Source organism: Rhinatrema bivittatum, chromosome 2 (genome assembly GCF_901001135.1).
Source record: "Rhinatrema bivittatum chromosome 2, aRhiBiv1.1, whole genome shotgun sequence".
Taxonomy (NCBI): Eukaryota; Metazoa; Chordata; class Amphibia; order Gymnophiona; family Rhinatrematidae; genus Rhinatrema; species Rhinatrema bivittatum.
Genome location: NC_042616.1, coordinates 402,454,095 through 402,471,572, shown reverse-complemented (window position 1 = coordinate 402,471,572; position 17,478 = coordinate 402,454,095). Strand labels below are relative to the sequence as shown.

At 42.5% G+C, this 17,478-nt stretch overlaps 1 pseudogene; it reads right to left on the bottom strand.

The window, feature by feature from the left end:
• The window catches only part of LOC115083300, a 119,302-nt pseudogene that overhangs the window by 45,103 nt on the left and 56,721 nt on the right, over positions 1-17,478 (bottom strand).

Sequence of the window (17,478 nt, the reverse complement as noted above, 5' to 3'; positions counted from 1 at the left end):
TTGCAGACCGGGCATGTCCACCGGGTCCATGGCCTTGCAAACTGTTGCGGGTTGAGGTGGACCCTTGGGCCGACCTTGTGGAACCGGGGATTCCGTAGTGGACAGGCCGGGAGGTAGAACCAAAGCTGAACATAAGGCCCGGAGACGCCTTCACCCTGGAGATCCTAGATCCCCCCAGGAGGAGCCCGTAGGGATCTGGACTGCTGGGACTTAGGAGATCACAGCGAAACAAGATGAGAAGAGGATCCGAGGGTCGAGGCAGGTGGCAGGCAAGGCACATCAGGAGCAAACTGGAGTCAGGAACCAGGAGTACACCAAGAGAGAGGAACAGTCGGAGCTGGAGCCGAGGCTGGAACCGTAGAGACGGATGGTAGGCTCAGCAGGACCGGACAGCTGGGGCAGCCGGAACGGACAGCAGGAACAGCAGGACCGGACAGCAGGATCAGCAGGAATGGACAGTAGGATCAGCAGGAGCAGACAGCAGGATCAAGGACGGCATTCCAAGGAGAGACCTCATTGCAAGGCAATGTTCAGGAGTCAGACACCGGCTTAAGTACTCTGCTGGTGTCTGACTTCATCCAGGGGGCTGTCCAGCACTTTTGGGTGCTGGACCTTTAAATCCTCTGCCTTCGCGCGCACGTAGCAGTGTGGGGCGGAGCCAGCATCGGGCCTCGGCGGCGTCTCCCTCGTGGAGACACAGCAGCCATGCGGCCTAGCAGGCCTGACACCCGGCGATTTCGGCCGCGAACCGGAGCGGAGGTAAGCGGCCACGGCCCCGATCGCGAGAGAGGTGACCAGGGCCGCAACACTAGTCTACATGAGTATCTCTTAGACTATCATACTTTCTTTCTTTCGCCATTTGACCAATAGGCTGTAATTATTAACATGCTAGATCTTTTAAAGTCCACCAACAGCTTGGCCAGGCCATTAGATATCAAAGATTCCATCGAAGTTTTGGTTGACACCATCTGCCTTGACCCTGAACCAGCTGGTAGCTGAGACAAGAGGTGATTTAGCAGATGAAAGTGTGAAACAGCAGCAAGAAAGCAGCACAGGAGAGATGCTGTAAATGCACCTTCTCCCAGCTACCCTCTTCGTTTACTCTCCTATTGTTCCATCTTTTTAAAAAAGCATTCTTAAATTGTGAGCCTGTCTGTTTAGAAACAGGCATTGCTTTTTTAATATTTATATTGTATAATTGATTTAGCCTATTTCCATAGGAGCAGGTACATGGATGTATTTAGTTTTGTAAATCATGAGCCAATCACTATAAAGGGGAAAGCAACCAAAGAGAGCAGTAGAGTAGAGGGAGGAGTGAGCTGTTTGTTCAAGAGACAGGGAATGAAGGGAAGGAGAGATGAGCTTCCATATATCATTAAAACCCCTCCTGCCCCTCCCAGAGGATGCCAGCGACTGCCCATTGGGATCAAGGGCTCTCGCAGCATTGCATGTCACATAGAATGCTGGGTATCAGATCCAGAAAGTGTTGCATAGTCATGCAGTCCTGACCAACATGCAGCCAAGTCAAGGTGAGAGGGGTGGACCGCCATGTAATCAGAAGCCACAAAATAGTGTGGCAAAATTAATCCCCCACTCCTGACTGATAAGTACTAGAGATGTGAATCGTGTCCTCGATCGTCTTAACGATCGATTTCGGCTGGGAGGGGGAGGGAATCGTATTGTTGCCGTTTGGGTGTGTAAAGTATCGTGAAAATCGTTAAAATCGTGAGCCGGCACACTAAAACCCCCTAAAACCCACCCCCGACCCTTTAAATTAAATCCCCCACCCTCCCGAACCCCCCCAAATGCCTTAAATTACCTGGGGGTCCAGCGGCACACTAAAACACGGCACACTAAAACCCCCTAAAACCCACCCCGACCCTTTAAATTAAATCCCCCACCCTCCCGAACCCCCCCCCCCCCAATGCCTTAAATTACCTGGGGGTCCGTAGCGGCGGTCCGTAGCTTAAATTACCTCCGTAGCCTTAAATTACCTCCATAGCGGCGGTCCGTAGCTAAATCGGGGGAAGGGGGAGAGCAGGAAAACCGGCACAATAAATCGTGTAGTCTTCAGCCGGCGCCATTTTGCAAAATGGCGGCGGCCATAGACCAAAACGATTCGACGCAGGAGGTCGTTCCGGACCCCCGCTGGACTTTTGGCAAGTCTTGTGGGGGTCAGGAGGCCCCCCCAAGCTGGCCAAAAGTTCCTGGGGGTCCAGCGGGGGTCCGAGAGCGATTTCCTGCCGTGAATCGTTTTCCGTACGGAAAATGGCGCCGGCAGGAGATCGACTGCAGGAGGTCATTCAGCAAGGGTTCCGAACCCCCGCTGAACGACCTCCTGCAGTCGATCTCCTGCCGGCGCCATTTTCCGTACGGAAAACGATTTGCGGCAGGAAATCGCTCTCGGACCCCCGCTGGACCCCCAGGAACTTTTGGCCAGCTTGGGGGGGCCTCCTGACCCCCACAAGACTTGCCAAAAGTCCAGCGGGGGTCCAGAACGACCTCCTGTGTCGAATCGTTTTGGTCTATGGCCGCCGCCATTTTGCGGCGGCCATTTTGCAAAATGGCGCCGGCTGAAGACTACACGATTTATTGTGCCGGTTTTCCTGCTCTCCCCCTTCCCCCGATTTAGCTACGGACCGCCGCTACGGAGGTAATTTAAGGCTACGGAGGTAATTTAAGCTACGGACCGCCGCGTAATTTAAGGCATTTGGGGGAGGGGTAGGTTTTAGGGGGTTTTAGTGTGCCGTGTTTTATTGTGCCGCTGGACCCCCAGGTAATTTAAGGCATTTGGGGGGGGTTCGGGAGGGTGGGGGATTTAATTTAAAGGGTCGGGGGTGGGTTTTAGGGTGTTTTAGTGTGCCGGTTTTCCTGCCCTCCCCCTTCCCCTGATTTACGATTTTTTGACGATAAATCGGGGGAATTGGTATTGTATCGTGGCCCTAACGATTTTTGACGATTTAAAATATATCGGACGATATTTTAAATCGTCAAAAAACAATTCACATCCCTAATAGGTACAGATATGGGGCTTGAAGAGTAAGAGAGAACAGGGCATAGAAGTCCCATTACCAACAACTGCTGAGTACTCTTACGGGAAACCAAGGGTCATTTGTGGCAGTCCATCCATATAGTCCTGGTTCTGCATAGAGATTTATTGTACTCTGTATAGTTTAAAAATGTGTCCCTCCCTAAAGTAGCTATGTTATACAAAATAAATATTACAATAAATAAAAAATGCATCATAGTTATAAGAAAAGAATCAATCAGGAGGGTTTACCTGCCATGGTTGAAATTCCAGTTTTAGATCCCCCCTAAGTTGAAATTTGGCTCTGTACATGTTGTGCAAAGCATGAACCAGTGCATAGACTGAGGCATAAAGACTGTAAGTGAACTGAAAATTATTCAAATCAAACTGCCAGCGTGAAAGGTTAGACAGCGTCTCCTGCCCTGTGCAGTTGGGTAAATCTGAATGTTTAGTCCCGTACAGGAGTTCACACTGGAATGCATCCCTCCACAGATACTGCAGAAAGGAGGGGTCTGGGAATGTGGATGGGTGAAGATTATAGAGGAAATCCTGGAAACCTGGAATTTCTCCTCTATGACTGGCAAATGCTACAGAGCCATTCAATGTGCTGCAAGATGAAAGTATGCTTGGGGAAGAGATGGCAGCAGAGATGAGCCACACTTTTCCAGCAATCATTTGCCCCCATATTAAGCAGATTTTTAATGCCAGACCATCCCGAGTACTGTACATGATAACCACATTGGCTGATGAATTATAGACCGTGTCAGCAATCTGGTTAAGTCTTGTGAACTGCTCAGCTGTATTACGTATGAACAAAGGTAACTTTTCCAGGAAAGCCACACAGTTTCCACTCCTGATAATCTCCCTCTTCAGGTCGACACTGCCCCTCTGATCACTCCGATCATCTGATGTGAGAATCCCCACCCAGTTCCATCTGAAGTGATTCAGGAGCTGAATCAGACCCTGGAACTGAGAATAATCATTAGGAACAGTGCGATAAAAGGACGGGAACTCAACCCGGTCATTGAAGAGCTGATCCATAGATCCATAACTGATCTGTGATTTAAGAAAATATAAAATAAATAAAGCAGCATAAAAGACAGGAGCTCTTCTGTTTTCTTACTTTAGCCATAGTCTCAACCAGTTTGTGTGCTGCACACAATTTTGTGGTTGAAACCAGCAGACATACTATTAAATCTGGTCACACACCTAAGTACAAGAGCTGAACTGGGGAAAATAAGAGCTTTGTTTTCTTCTTTTTGAGTTAGAGAACTTAGAAGACAAAATTGGTAAAACCATGAAATTAAAATGATTGCACCATATGGAAGCAGAAGCCCCAAAGCCTACCACAAATGTACGAAGATCGTTCAATATAAAGATATCCATGCTGTGTATTGTGGCAAACACCCTACTGATTTCTCAAACAATACTGGAGTTATAAGTCCCTATATGGAGTGGGGTTAAACAAGGACTGCATAAGCCTGCCCTGAAGTAAAGGAGACAGCGGTTAACCCTATTGTGCCAGTACATTTCGGAGATATTTTATGAGAAAGAAACAAAACAATCATTGTTTATATTTTTATTGCTATTATTTTCTTTGAGCCAGTGATATGCTAATAGTCTTATAATAACTGGTTGAGTTAAAAGAATAGATTTTTTCCTATAACAAACTTAGAGCTATTAGTTTATACTTCCAGTTTTGCTTCAGATATTCACAGTCCTGAATCGTCAGCAGCGGGTGAGTTGAGACCTCACTCCTGACAAGGGTTGGTTTTTAGTATCAGGGGGTGGAATGAGAGGCCCGGGAGCATGTGGCATGTAGACCAGCCTATTGCGACTGCAGGGGGTGGGAGGGAGTGGGGGGAGGAAGCAGACTTAATACCTACATCTAAAAAGGAATGGATTAGAGGGGGGACAGCAATCTGGCCTAAGCCGGAAAGATTTGAAAATTGACTAAGTGAGCCGGATAACTCATCCCCAGAATGCCTCTCTTTTATGCAGCCAATTTATATCCAGATAATGACGTATCCGGCTATAATTTAGTTGGATAAATGGCCAAATATAAAAAAATTGTCATTTATATGGTTATCCATCTAAATGGCTTTGATATTGACCTCTTCAAGTCCTTAGATATCTGTGTTGGCTGGCAATGTCCAGTCCTGCTGTGTTCATGTGGACTAGTCCAGCCAGGTAAAACCTCGATTCTGCTGATGTATCTTGTGCTATCCTAGGCATGCTTTTCTTTGGTGTTCACCAAAATGAATTTCCTGTAAAGGCTGTACTAGGATTAATAATGACCTAAGTCTAGGTGGTAAATTATTGCAACAAATATATAAATTTAGTAAGTTCTCATACCTAGAAATCACCAGCATTAATGAAGGCTAACAAAACAAGAACAGGACAAATTGGTCAAGGATTCAGCAAATGCTAGAGATAATATAGGGAGACAAGTTCTTTCTATACCTGTGGATACCTATAGATCCCTGTAAGTGTTGCCATTGGATGTGATATCATTGAAGAGAGGCTTCCAATGAAACCAGCCACCTGTCCTTGATGGTGACAGCTAAAGCCAGGAACAGGGTCCATTTCCCCTGATAAGATCGTCAGAGTACTACATAGTGATAAACCTGCATTGCAAGAGTCAGCAATATGGAAACCCAGAGTGATGTTTGGTAATATCTCTGAATTTTGGTTGATCTCTTGAATGGCAAAATAAAAGGCCAACGGATTCCAATAGTTATGTAGATTCAATCTGTGAACAAGGAACATATATTTAACAGATTAGAAAACATCATGATTGATTTATATATTCAAACTGAGAGAAAGCATAAACTAGGGAAATCTCTGCAAATTCACCATAATCCTCAGCTGTAGCACTTTCTTCTACTCTACTACAGAACCCTATCACCAAAGTCTGCCAATGTTCCTCTACTCACTACTGCAGCATGTTGTGCTTTTAGGTTTTCAGACCCCTCCCCCATCCCCATATCTGCTGGTACATCCCAATCCCAACCTGCATCACCTTTGCTAGAACTTTCAAATACACATGGACTCAATCCTGATCTGTAGGCCCTCCTCTCTTGCTTGTCCCAATGAAGGACCTAAAACCAATCCTTCTTCCTCAGCTCACATTCCAATCCAATCCAATCCAATCCAATCCAATCTGTTTTATTTTGATAGCCCGCTAATCCAAAGTGTTCAATATGTTAAGTATAGCAAATCAAATAATCAACATACAACCCTAATGCTTTCTGCAGGATATCTGACACCAGACTGCTTTTAGAGACTGAGGTCAGAACTGTATAATATATTTATTTAAAACACTTTTATTCTTCCTAATTCAGCTTTCAATCTTTTTAAGCAGATCACAAATTAATACACACACAATAATATTTTATAAATAACGTGTTACATTAATACACAACATTCATTCAAATAGAAAATCAATGATCATTGAAAATTCAGTTAGATGCAGAATAAAACATCATTTGAGAACCTTTCATAAAAAAAAGGCCTCTCACTTCAGGTAAGTCTTTAATTATTTTTGTCAGCTTCTGTCTTAAGTTCTAGTGGGAGCTTATTCTACAATGTGGATCTCACCACTGAGCAGGCTCGTTTGCAATCATCACTTTCTTGCAGAGGGAACTGATAATAATGACATATCTGTGGATCATAAAGTCTGGTGAAAAATATTTGTCTGAAATGTCTCCTTCAGGAAGAAAGAGTTCTCATTGTGTAATATTTTGAAACAATGTTATTATTTTAAAACAAATTCAAAAACATACTGGGATCCAGTGTAGCTCCGATAACCATAGCAAGATGTGATCTTCACATTGACAACCAATAGTTATTCTGGCTAAAGAATCTTGGATTATTTAGAAAGTATGCAAATGGACTTTTGGCAGGCAACATAAAGTGAATTTCAGTAGTCCAATTTGTTCAAAACTTTGTGTGTGTAAAATTAGCACTTACACATGTAAAATAGCACGTGCTCACGTATTTGGTATTTAATAAACCCAAACATACACGTGTAAGTAAGCATGCCTGAGCAAACGTGTGCATGTAAATAAAAGGGCGGTCCAGGGCTGCTCCTGGAAGAGACAAACATTTATGTGTTCAAGTTGCTATTTTAGATCCTGGGAAAGTGCTGTACATCTTACTTGCGTATATTTACACCTGCTAATTATCTATGGAAGGGAAAATAACATTCTTTAATCCCAAATATGGAATGGGTGAGTGGTGTGGGTAGACTGAAGAACCAGGAGTGCATCGATGAGATGAAGAACTGGTAGACAAATTTGTAAAACTGCTAATTTCCTTGCCACATGCATGTTATGAAATATCCTGATTTAAACGTGTAAAATCCGACTCTCTGGCAATAATGTTTGTAAATTGCAGAGGTAAATTGTCTACATCTATAAAAATATGTGAGTATAGAAGTTATGCGCTACGTATACGGATAAAAATATGATTTATCCAGCTAAGTCTTGAAAGTGGTGCTTATCTGGACAAGTTGTCAGCTAAGTAACACTTTTTAGGATGTATCTGGACAGGTAATATAGCGAGATAAGTAGCATTTGAAGACATATTTATTTATTTAACATTTTTTTTTTATACCGATAGACGTTTACACATCGTACCGATTTACATGGAACAAAATGGATGGCTGCAGAAAGGGCGTATCCTTAACATAGAACATAGGCTCGTAATAAATAATAAATATTGATAAACAGAATAAATAGAATAAACACATGTGAACAGAATAAAAGGTAATATCGAATACTAACTTACCTGGCTATCTTAGCTGGCTAAATAGCGCTTTTAAGATTTATACAGCTAGAAGTACCAAAATGCTGAATATAAATCAAATAAATAAATAAATAGTGGCTTTGCTGTTGCTTATCCGGTTAAGCCTTAAAAGTGCTACTTAGCTTGATAAGTCTTCAAATGCTACTTATCCGGGTATCTTACTTATTCAGATAAGTCTTTAGAAGTGCTACTTAGGCGGATAAGTAGCACTTTTTAGGAATTATATGGGTAAGTTGAAAGTACATTCCATGTATCTTTTAAACACGTGCAAATATTCTAGCATAGATTTATGCAGAATTTACATTGTACATGTGTATTTATGTAAACAATATAAAATGAGCATTAGCATGTGTGCCCCTACACATGCATACAGGGGCGTACAGGCATGTTTTAAAGTTATCCTCCCTGCATGAATTAGGAAAGAATCTTCCTTTATAATGACATAATTAAATCATCTTAAAAGTTAATAAAACGTGGATTTCAGCACTGCATTTAACTGGGGTTGTAGTGTGAAATCAGTGTCCATCATAAATCACAGATCACAAACCTTATTTGAAAGAGAATGAACTTGATCATTCAATTGTATAAAATGTTTCGTCTTTAAATGTTCAGAACTAAACTATTAAGCCGCTTCCACTCTTGTGCGTGCTTAATTTTGGTTTGACCACATAAGTGTTCTAACATGATTGAAAGAAGGATGTGAAACAGAGAGCTGTAAACTCAGATGTGGCACAGCCCAGGACTGACTGTCTTCTCCTCTGCTGATCTATCCTCACATTGAATTCTTTTACATTTCTTTCCCTACCAGGGTTCACCTGAGTGCTATAGCAAGGGAGAGGTCAAATTGCTTTGAAACATGGCAGCACACACACAATGTGGTGCGATTTTTGAAAGAGCTTAGCCAGTCAAATAGGCCTGATCTATAATTGCCCTTAAGAACATAAGAAATTGCCAATCTGCGTCAGACCAAGGGTCCCTCAAGCCCAGCATCCTGTTTCCAACAGAGGCCAAACCAGGCCACAAGAACCTGGCAAGTACCCAAACACTAACAAGATCCCATGCTACTGATGCCAGTAATAGCAGAGGCCATTCCCTAAGTCAACTTGATTAACAGCAGTTAATGGACTACTCCTCCAAGAACTTATCCAAACCTTTTTTGAACCCAACTATACTAACTACACTAACCACATCCTCTGGCAACAAATTCCAGAGCTTAATTGTGCGTTGAGTGAAAAAGAATTTTCTCCGATTAGTCTTTAATCTTCTACTTGCTAACTTCATGGAGTGCCCCTAGTCCTTCTTTTATCCAAAAGTGTAAATAACCAATTCCCATCTACTTGTTCAAGACCTCTCATGATTTTAAAGACTTCTATCATATCCCCCCTCAGCTGTCTCTTCTCCAAGCTGAACAGCCCTAACCTCTTCAGCCTTTCTTCATAGGAGAGCTGTTCCATCCCTTTTATCATCTTGATGCATATAAAAGAATGCTCATTTTTTCACAAGGTGAACACTTTTATCCTCATTGAGAGAAGGCATTCATGGGGGTGGAGAGAGATCAGGGCAGGAATATAACTCACACCAATTTCATTTATTCTGCACAGAACATTTGCAGTTGTACAGTCCATCGGGACTTTCTAACAAAAAAAAAAAACCAGAAAGCAGTTGACCTTTGAATATTAGGTTCAAGGTTCATGGGAACAAAAGTACCTATCAGGCCGAAACAATACACTGCGCTCCAACGGAGCGCACTGTTAGCCGGCATTTGGATGCGCGTTTTGGATGCGCTAGCTTTACCCCTTATTCAGTAAGAGGTAATAGCGTGTCCAAAACGCGCGTCCAACCCCCCCCCCCCCGAACCTAATAGCGCCTGCAGCATGCAAATAGATGTTGATGGCCCTATTAGGTATTCCCGCTCGATTCAGTAAGTAAAAGGTGCAGCCAAGCTGCACCTTTTACTTTCAGAAATTAGCACCTACCCAAAGGTAGGCGCTAATTTCTCCGGGCACCGGGAAAGTGCACAGAAAAGCAGTAAAAACTGCTTTTCTGTGCACCCTCCGACTTAATATCATGGCGATATTAAGTCGGAGGTCCCGAAAGTTTAAAAAAGTAAAAAAAAAAAAAAAAAAATTGAAATAGGCCCACGGCTCGCGGGTTGAAAACTGGACGCTCAATTTTGCCGGCGTCCGGTTTCTGAACCCGTGGCTGTCAGCGGGCTAGAGAACCGACGCCGGCAAAATTGAACGTCGGCTGTCAAAACTCCTGACTGCTGCCGCTCCTTCAAAAAAGAGGCACTAGGGACGCCCTAGTGTCCCTAGTGCCTCTTTTTACCGCCGAGCCTAATTTTAATAAATTAAAATACTGAATCGCACTCACAGGAGAGTGGCCTGTGTGCGCGCCAGGAGAGTGGGTGCTCGCACAGGCCGCTCACCTGCTCGCCTGCTCTCCCGCGTTTTTAGTGTATTGGCCCTTATGAAAGGCAAAACCAGAGCAATGACTAGAGAAGATCTTACGTGTTGGTACTGGAGGCTATCCTCACCTACTGCGTGTGCTTTTGGGTAACTCCCATATCTGAGAGACAGAGTACTCTTGCTCACATGAATCTTATGAAATTCTCTCCTATGGCTGTGTTCCGTGTTGTACACTTAATCATCTTATTTCTGTGATGCCCTTCATATTTAGCAAATACTGGGTTCTATTTACTAAGCATTTTTCCATTAGACACAAAATAGGAGAAAACCTTTAGCATACAGCCCCCACAGATTTCACTTTACAGATTGTTGTCACTCACTCTCAGTTAACTTTGCAGGGGAAGAGCCTAATATCTTCTAATGCAGGGGTTCTGAACCCAGTTCTCGGTGTCCCGAAGACTGGGTTGAGAACCATAGTTCTAAGGAAATGAAAGCATTCATAAAATACTGTCAGAGAGACACAAATAAAGTTAGAAAACTACTTACACAATGCATTTGTGGGCATCAGGGGTCGTTCTATAATAATCTAAAGGTATATCGGTGAGATCAGATATTCGCATTATCCCACCCAAGATCAGTTCCCCTCCACTGAAGTAGCCCTTGGTTGGATTATCATTTGGAAAACAGATGGATCTGAGTCTCTTGTTTTCAGTAAGAACTGCAGAAACTATAATCAAGACCCCACTCAGTTCCAGAAACATGGGATGCTGAATCATTTCCTCTTTCCCAAGACTTCTGTACTGGTTCCAGTTCAGCCTATGGTTTTATCATATCTTTGCCTTGCATGAAGAACAGGTTGACTGCAGTGCGAGCAGAAGATGTTTGGAGGCTGTTTTAAAAAAATGTGATGTTTGCCAGCTCCCATATAACCGGGGATGTGCTTCTTGATCCATATGGATATTAGTTCAGGCAGCTGCTGCTATATGTAGCCTTGGACCCTGCTACACTATAATTGCAGGGCAGAGGCAAATAAGGTGCACAGCTGTGATGATGTATTTCTTCACATCTCTTGTGTATTGGAGATAAAATTGTTATTTGGATGAATTAATATAATTATTATTATTTCAGCAAATTTATCAGAGAAGAAACTGAACCTAAAAAACATGTTTTGCTCTGAAGTCTGTTTTGAATCCTGCATTCTCCTGGATTATGTTTGCATGATGAATGATACTATGACCCTGAAATTGGAGGCAAACACTGTAAGCCAAGGCTTGCCAAATCAATGGTCAGGACCCCAAAAGGGGTAATAAAACCTTCAACTGGGGTCACAAGTGCCTCAAATGGCAATGCGCTTCAGGCAGTAACAGCAGCAGCAGCAGCATTAGTAATGGAAGTCAGCCTGAGGCCTATAACCCACTTTGATTTGTGACAGGGTGTGCATACCATGCATTTGCACAGGATGGCACATCTAGGGGAGAGGCAGCAGCAGCAGCAGGAAACTTTGTGGGGTTGCCGATGGAGCCCAACTCACCGGCAGCCAAAATGAGGAGAAGTCCATTGCCAGAGAAAGCCGTGGAACAGCCTGTTTGCATATGCATGTGTGAGAGAGAGAAAAGGGAAGGAGGTCTGCCTGTGTGTGTGTGTGTGTTTGTGTGTAAGAAGAAGTCTGCCTGCATGGGTGTGGGTATATATGTGAATGGGATCCTGCCTGTGATGTATTTGTGTGTATGTGTGAATGGGAGCCTGCCTGGGTTGTGTGTGTGTGTGTGAATGGGAGTCTGCTTTAAATATGTATGTGTGAATGGGAGCCTGCTTGGAGGTGTGTTTGTGTGTGTGCGCGCGTGTGTGTGTGTTTTTCCCTCCTCTTCCCCATTAATCCACAACAATCTCAGAGCATCTGGAAATAAAACGTTCCCAGGACAGAGGAGAGGATTTTTTTAATTCTTGTTTTATTTATTGCTTGGTGTTTAATGTCTCTTTTGAAAATTTTTTTGGTGTTTGGGAAATTTTGCATATTCTATTCGTTAACTGGTTTGAAATATTTATTCTTTTTATGATTATGGTTTTATTACTATAATTGATCTTTTATATGTCGTGATTTTATTATTTTATGTTTTATGATGAATTGTAATGTTTTTGTTTTTCATTGTTACTCTGCTTTTAGAGATTGGCTTGATGTGGGTTCCAGTTCATTTCTTCTCAGGACATTTCTATTTATACTTTCTAGTCTCTTTATTCTGGTTTTGGTTAGAGTCTGTCTGTGTTCTGTAGATGTGATTTAGGTAAGGTACTTTGCTGGCATGTAATTTATGTGTAGGGATCTAAAGCAGTCTGATCTGTTTTGTTTTCCTAACAGGAGGTGTATTGGTATTCTAGAGCCAGATGTAAAATGTGCAGTGTTGCCTTTTCATAGATAAGGTTATGACTATCTGAGTGCTAACAGGGTTGCTTTGGTTTGGGAGGTTTACTATCTTGTAATTGTATTTTTATGTGTATTCATGGCTTTCTGAGGGCCAAGCTCACACCGATCATGCATTACAAAAGGTCTAATTCCATAACAGTTCCAAGTGTCTTTTTTGCAGAGTTTTACAGTTGGCACCACAGCAGTACATGGAAATATACTATGCATGTTGTCTTTGATATTTTTTGACTCAGAAGATTACTTTTGAATGTTCTTTTTCATGTAAAATCTGTTATAAATGAATAATTTAATTGTATGTGTCTATAGCGGGTGTGGGAATGGGGGAGGCTTGTGGGCAAGGCTGTAGGTTTTGCCTAGGGTACTTAATGCCCTTCCCTTTACTATGTGTCCTGGGTCCAATCTGGACTTTGTCTCAATCACATGAAAAATCTTGCCCTGGGCCCCTTAGAGGGATTGAGGACCAGTTGTTAACATTTGGGGGATTGGGGGGGATTTGGGGGCAACATTGAACATCAATGAGTTTTCATATAACTTTGGGGGTTGGGGGAGGGAAGAGGGGCTCTATACCCCCAACTATTTCGGGGGCTCTTGGGGCAGGAGGGAGTTAGGGAGATCTTTGCCTATAATGATTCATTGGTAAGGGAGTGTGGGAGTCACTTTATTGATGACAGGGAGAGGGGTCCATCGCTCTGCATGGCACTTATGCTTTTTTTTAATCTTTTGGGGTATTTGGGGCTGACTTGACAAGTGGCTGCAGATTGAGTCAGGGGTCAGCCCTGAGCCCTGCTCAACCTTTCCTTTTTCAGCCGCAGCAAGTTTTATTTTAGGTTGCCAGCACTTTAGCTGTAATGTGGGAGCCTCAGGACCCATGTCAGAGTCCTGGGGCTCCCACCTCACATTTACCACATTTCAAAAAGGTGTTATTTTATCAAGAATAACCACTCTCTCAGTTGGCCCTGATAAAATATTTAATTGAAATTGACTTTAAATAACCTTCTTTGCATCCATTTGCATTATTCATGCATAAAAATCATATGGAAAGAAGGTCTTTGTAATAGGGGAAGGGTTACCAGGGTGAGGACATGCAAAATATCATAGATAGCATGCTGTTTAACATGTTAGAGCACTAACATGGCTTGATGCATCACCCAGTTGACTGGGTAATGTTAACAATCAGCACTACATATTCTTTAAAAAAAAATCCAACAATTCCTAAATACCCCTCCTTCCCAATAGCCACCTAAATAAAATTCAAATGTTTCCTCACATAACCCCATCCTCCCACCAAATGAGAACCCAATTTAACAAATGCCATATTTCCCCTGTGGGCATCCAGATCTTCTTTCCTGCCTGCACCTGTTAAAAGAAGTGAAAGAAGGAAGGGCCAATACTCCCTCCTCAACCGCCTCCCTCTGCTCCCCTCCCTTCCTACCCCTCCCCTCCTCCACACTCCAGAACTCCCCAAATTCTCCTCCATCAGAGTTGGCTAACAGTGGGGCCGATGCAATATTATTCTAGGAAAGTGGGCGCTGACTTTTTAGCGCCCACTTTCTTAATGCAGGCATGGCACCCGCAAGGGGGGGGGGCACCATGCAATACTCAAATTAGAGGGTCCCGCTAGCACCCAGGCATTAGGTTTGCACAAGCACACAACACTTTTCAATATGAAGATGTGCTGCAGGCTTTTGAGAATAGTTATAACCACAGCTTTCACAGAACAATACAGGCCCGCCCCATCAATGTAACAGCCTCAAATTTTCTGCGGTTCTGGAAAGTAATCTATGGCAATAACAAAACACATGAACCTGCTAAGCCTTTTTTTTTTTAAAAGGGGGATCATCTTAGACTGTCAAAAACTAAAGGGAAATTTGAAAAAGGTTATGAACAAACATGGACATAAGGTATTTATAATAACCGACATCTTAAACAGGGAGATAGAAATCAGTGTATAAGATGCTAGATTATGGTGAGGGAGCCGTTCAAGGTTTTTTTACTCTGAAGAATTACTGAAAGTCCCCCCCTCGACAGGATAGAATATACCACGTTGATAAGGTTCTAAATGTAAAACGGAGAGGAAGGAATAAGCAGTGCTTTGTGAAATGGCGAGGGTGGCCTGAAATATTTAACAGCTGCATAAAAGCATCAGATATTCAAGACGTTTGATTTGAAAAGGCCTTGTCTCATAAAAAAGAAAAAAAATGAACGAAGGGTGATTTTACATAACACTGCCTAGTAACGCCTCTGTGAGAATATTTCCACAAAATACCAGCTCTAATTTCACCACATACATTAGCTAGGCCTTTGGACCAACAGGGACCGTGGGAAGTGGGAAATACAGTACCCGCCCACATATTAAAGAAGACCATAAGTATGTTGTCACCACAGGAGAAGGAAGCATGGAGCATCACTTTGTTGTACAAAGAGGGTATTATGCAACCATTCAAAGCCTTGTGGACCAAATGAACCACGACATGAACAGTCTCCTTAAACCCATGCCACCACAAATCATTTATGATCCCAATATCCGAAAAATCAAATTAAAGTCAGAGGAAAACGCAGTAATTTCTGCAGAGGGTGATTTAGTGACCATTTTGGGGCTAGAAGCTAAAGTGAATATGAGGCGCTCGCTATTTCCAACAAATATCACAGGTGGGTTTAATACCCTATACCTGTACACAGGTATTGTAGAGCACCAGCTGGTGGGAGACCATTTTGTGCAGCTACTTCGCTGTTTTCCCGCTAAAGCGGGTAAGGTCGAGCTTATCACCTTCACTTATGATAAGCCGCATTATGTCTCTGTAAACAAGCAGCACATTGACACCATAACATTTGAAATAAAGACAGACCAGAATCAACACGTCTCATTTCACTACGGGAAAGTGATCCTTAAGCTACACCTGCAACGCCGGAAAGTTGTTTTTTAAAATGGTTGTGTTAAAGACTATGGGAACCCTGACACGTACAGAAATTATTATGCAGCACAGGCTGGTCAAGGTCTTTCGGGGTATTATGGGGCTCCGGTCATGTATGGGGCGGGGATAGGCGGTGTGTTTCGTAGTCTCTTTAGAAAAGCAATACCTTTTTTGAGAAGGGGTTTTGAGATTTTTAAACCTCATGTGACAAGTGCAGCAAAAAACATCACCAAAGATGTTATGGGCCATTTCACAGCAGCCATTCTGAATAAAATTAACAATAATATAGAACAGGAGGGGTCAGGATTAGTGGTTATTAGAAGAGCTGTTAAAAGAAAGAGAACCGATCAACAGGGACCTCCTGAACCTTTTAAAACATAGATGGCATAGAGTCCAACAGGATAAACATCCTGCATGAGACTAAATGCAAAATTGAATCTTTATGGATAGAAATCCCTTGTGTGTCGGGGAAGACTATAGTGATAGGCGTATACTACCGTCCACCTGGTCAAGATGGTGAGACAGACAGTGAAATGCTAAGAGAAATTAGGGAAGCTAACCAAATTGGTAGTGCGGTAATAATGGGAGACTTCAATTACCCCAATATTGACTGGGTAAATGAATCATCGGTACATGCTAGAGAGATAACATTCCTGGATGGAATAAATGATAGCTTTATGGAGCAATTGGTTCAGGAACCGATGAGAGAGGGAGCAATTTTAGATCTAATTCTCAGTGGAGCACAGGACTTGATGAGAGAGGTAACGGTGGTGGGGCCGCTTGGCAATAGTGATCATAATATCATCAAATTTGAATTAATGACTGGAAGAGGAACAGTATGCAAATCCACGGCTCTCGTGCTAAACTTTCAAAAGGGAAACTTTGATAAAATGAGAAAAATTGTTAGAAAAAACTGAAAGGAGCAGCTACAAAAGTAAAAAGTGTTCAAGAGGCATGGTCATTGTTAAAAAATACCATTCTAGAAGCACAGTCCAGATGTATTCCACACATTAAGAAAGGTGGAAAGAAGGCAAAACGATTACCGGCATGGTTAAAAGGGGAGGTGAAAGAAGCTATTTTAGCCAAAAGATCTTCATTCAAAAATTAGAAGAAGGATCCAACAGAAGAAAATAGAATAATGCATAAACGTTGGCAAGTTAAATGTAAGACATTGATAAGACAGGCTAAGAGAGAATTTGAAAAGAAGTTAGCCGTAGAGGCAAAGACTCACAGTAAAAACTTTTTAAAATATATCCGAAGCAGAAAGCCTGTGAGGGAGTCAGCTGGACTGTTAGATGATCGAGGGGTTAAAGGGGCACTTAGACAAGATAAGGCCATTGTGGAAAGATTAAATGATTTCTTTGCTTCGGTGTTTACTGAAGAGGATGTTGGGGAGGTACCCGAACTGGAGAAGGTTTTCATGGGCAATGATTCAGGTGGACTGAATCAAATCAAGGACCTAGAAGATGTGGTAGACCTGATTGACAAACTGAAGAGTAGTAAATCACCTGGACCTGATGGTATACACCCCAGAGTTCTGAAGGAACTAAAAAATGAAATTTCAGACCTATTAGTAAAAATTTGTAACCTATCATTAAAATCATCCATTGTACCTGAAGACTGGAGGATAGCTAATGTAACCCCAATATTTAAAAAGGGCTCTAGGGGTGATCCGGGAAACTACAGACCAGTTAGTCTGACTTCAGTGCCAGGAAAAATAGTGGAAAGTGTTCTAAATATCAAAATCACAGAACATATAGAAAGACATGGTTTAATGGAACAAAGTCAGCATGGCTTTACCCAAGGCAAGTCTTGCCTCACAAATCTGCTTCACTTTTTTGAAGGAGTTAATAAACATGTGGATAAAGGTGAACATGTAGATGTAGTATACTTGGATTT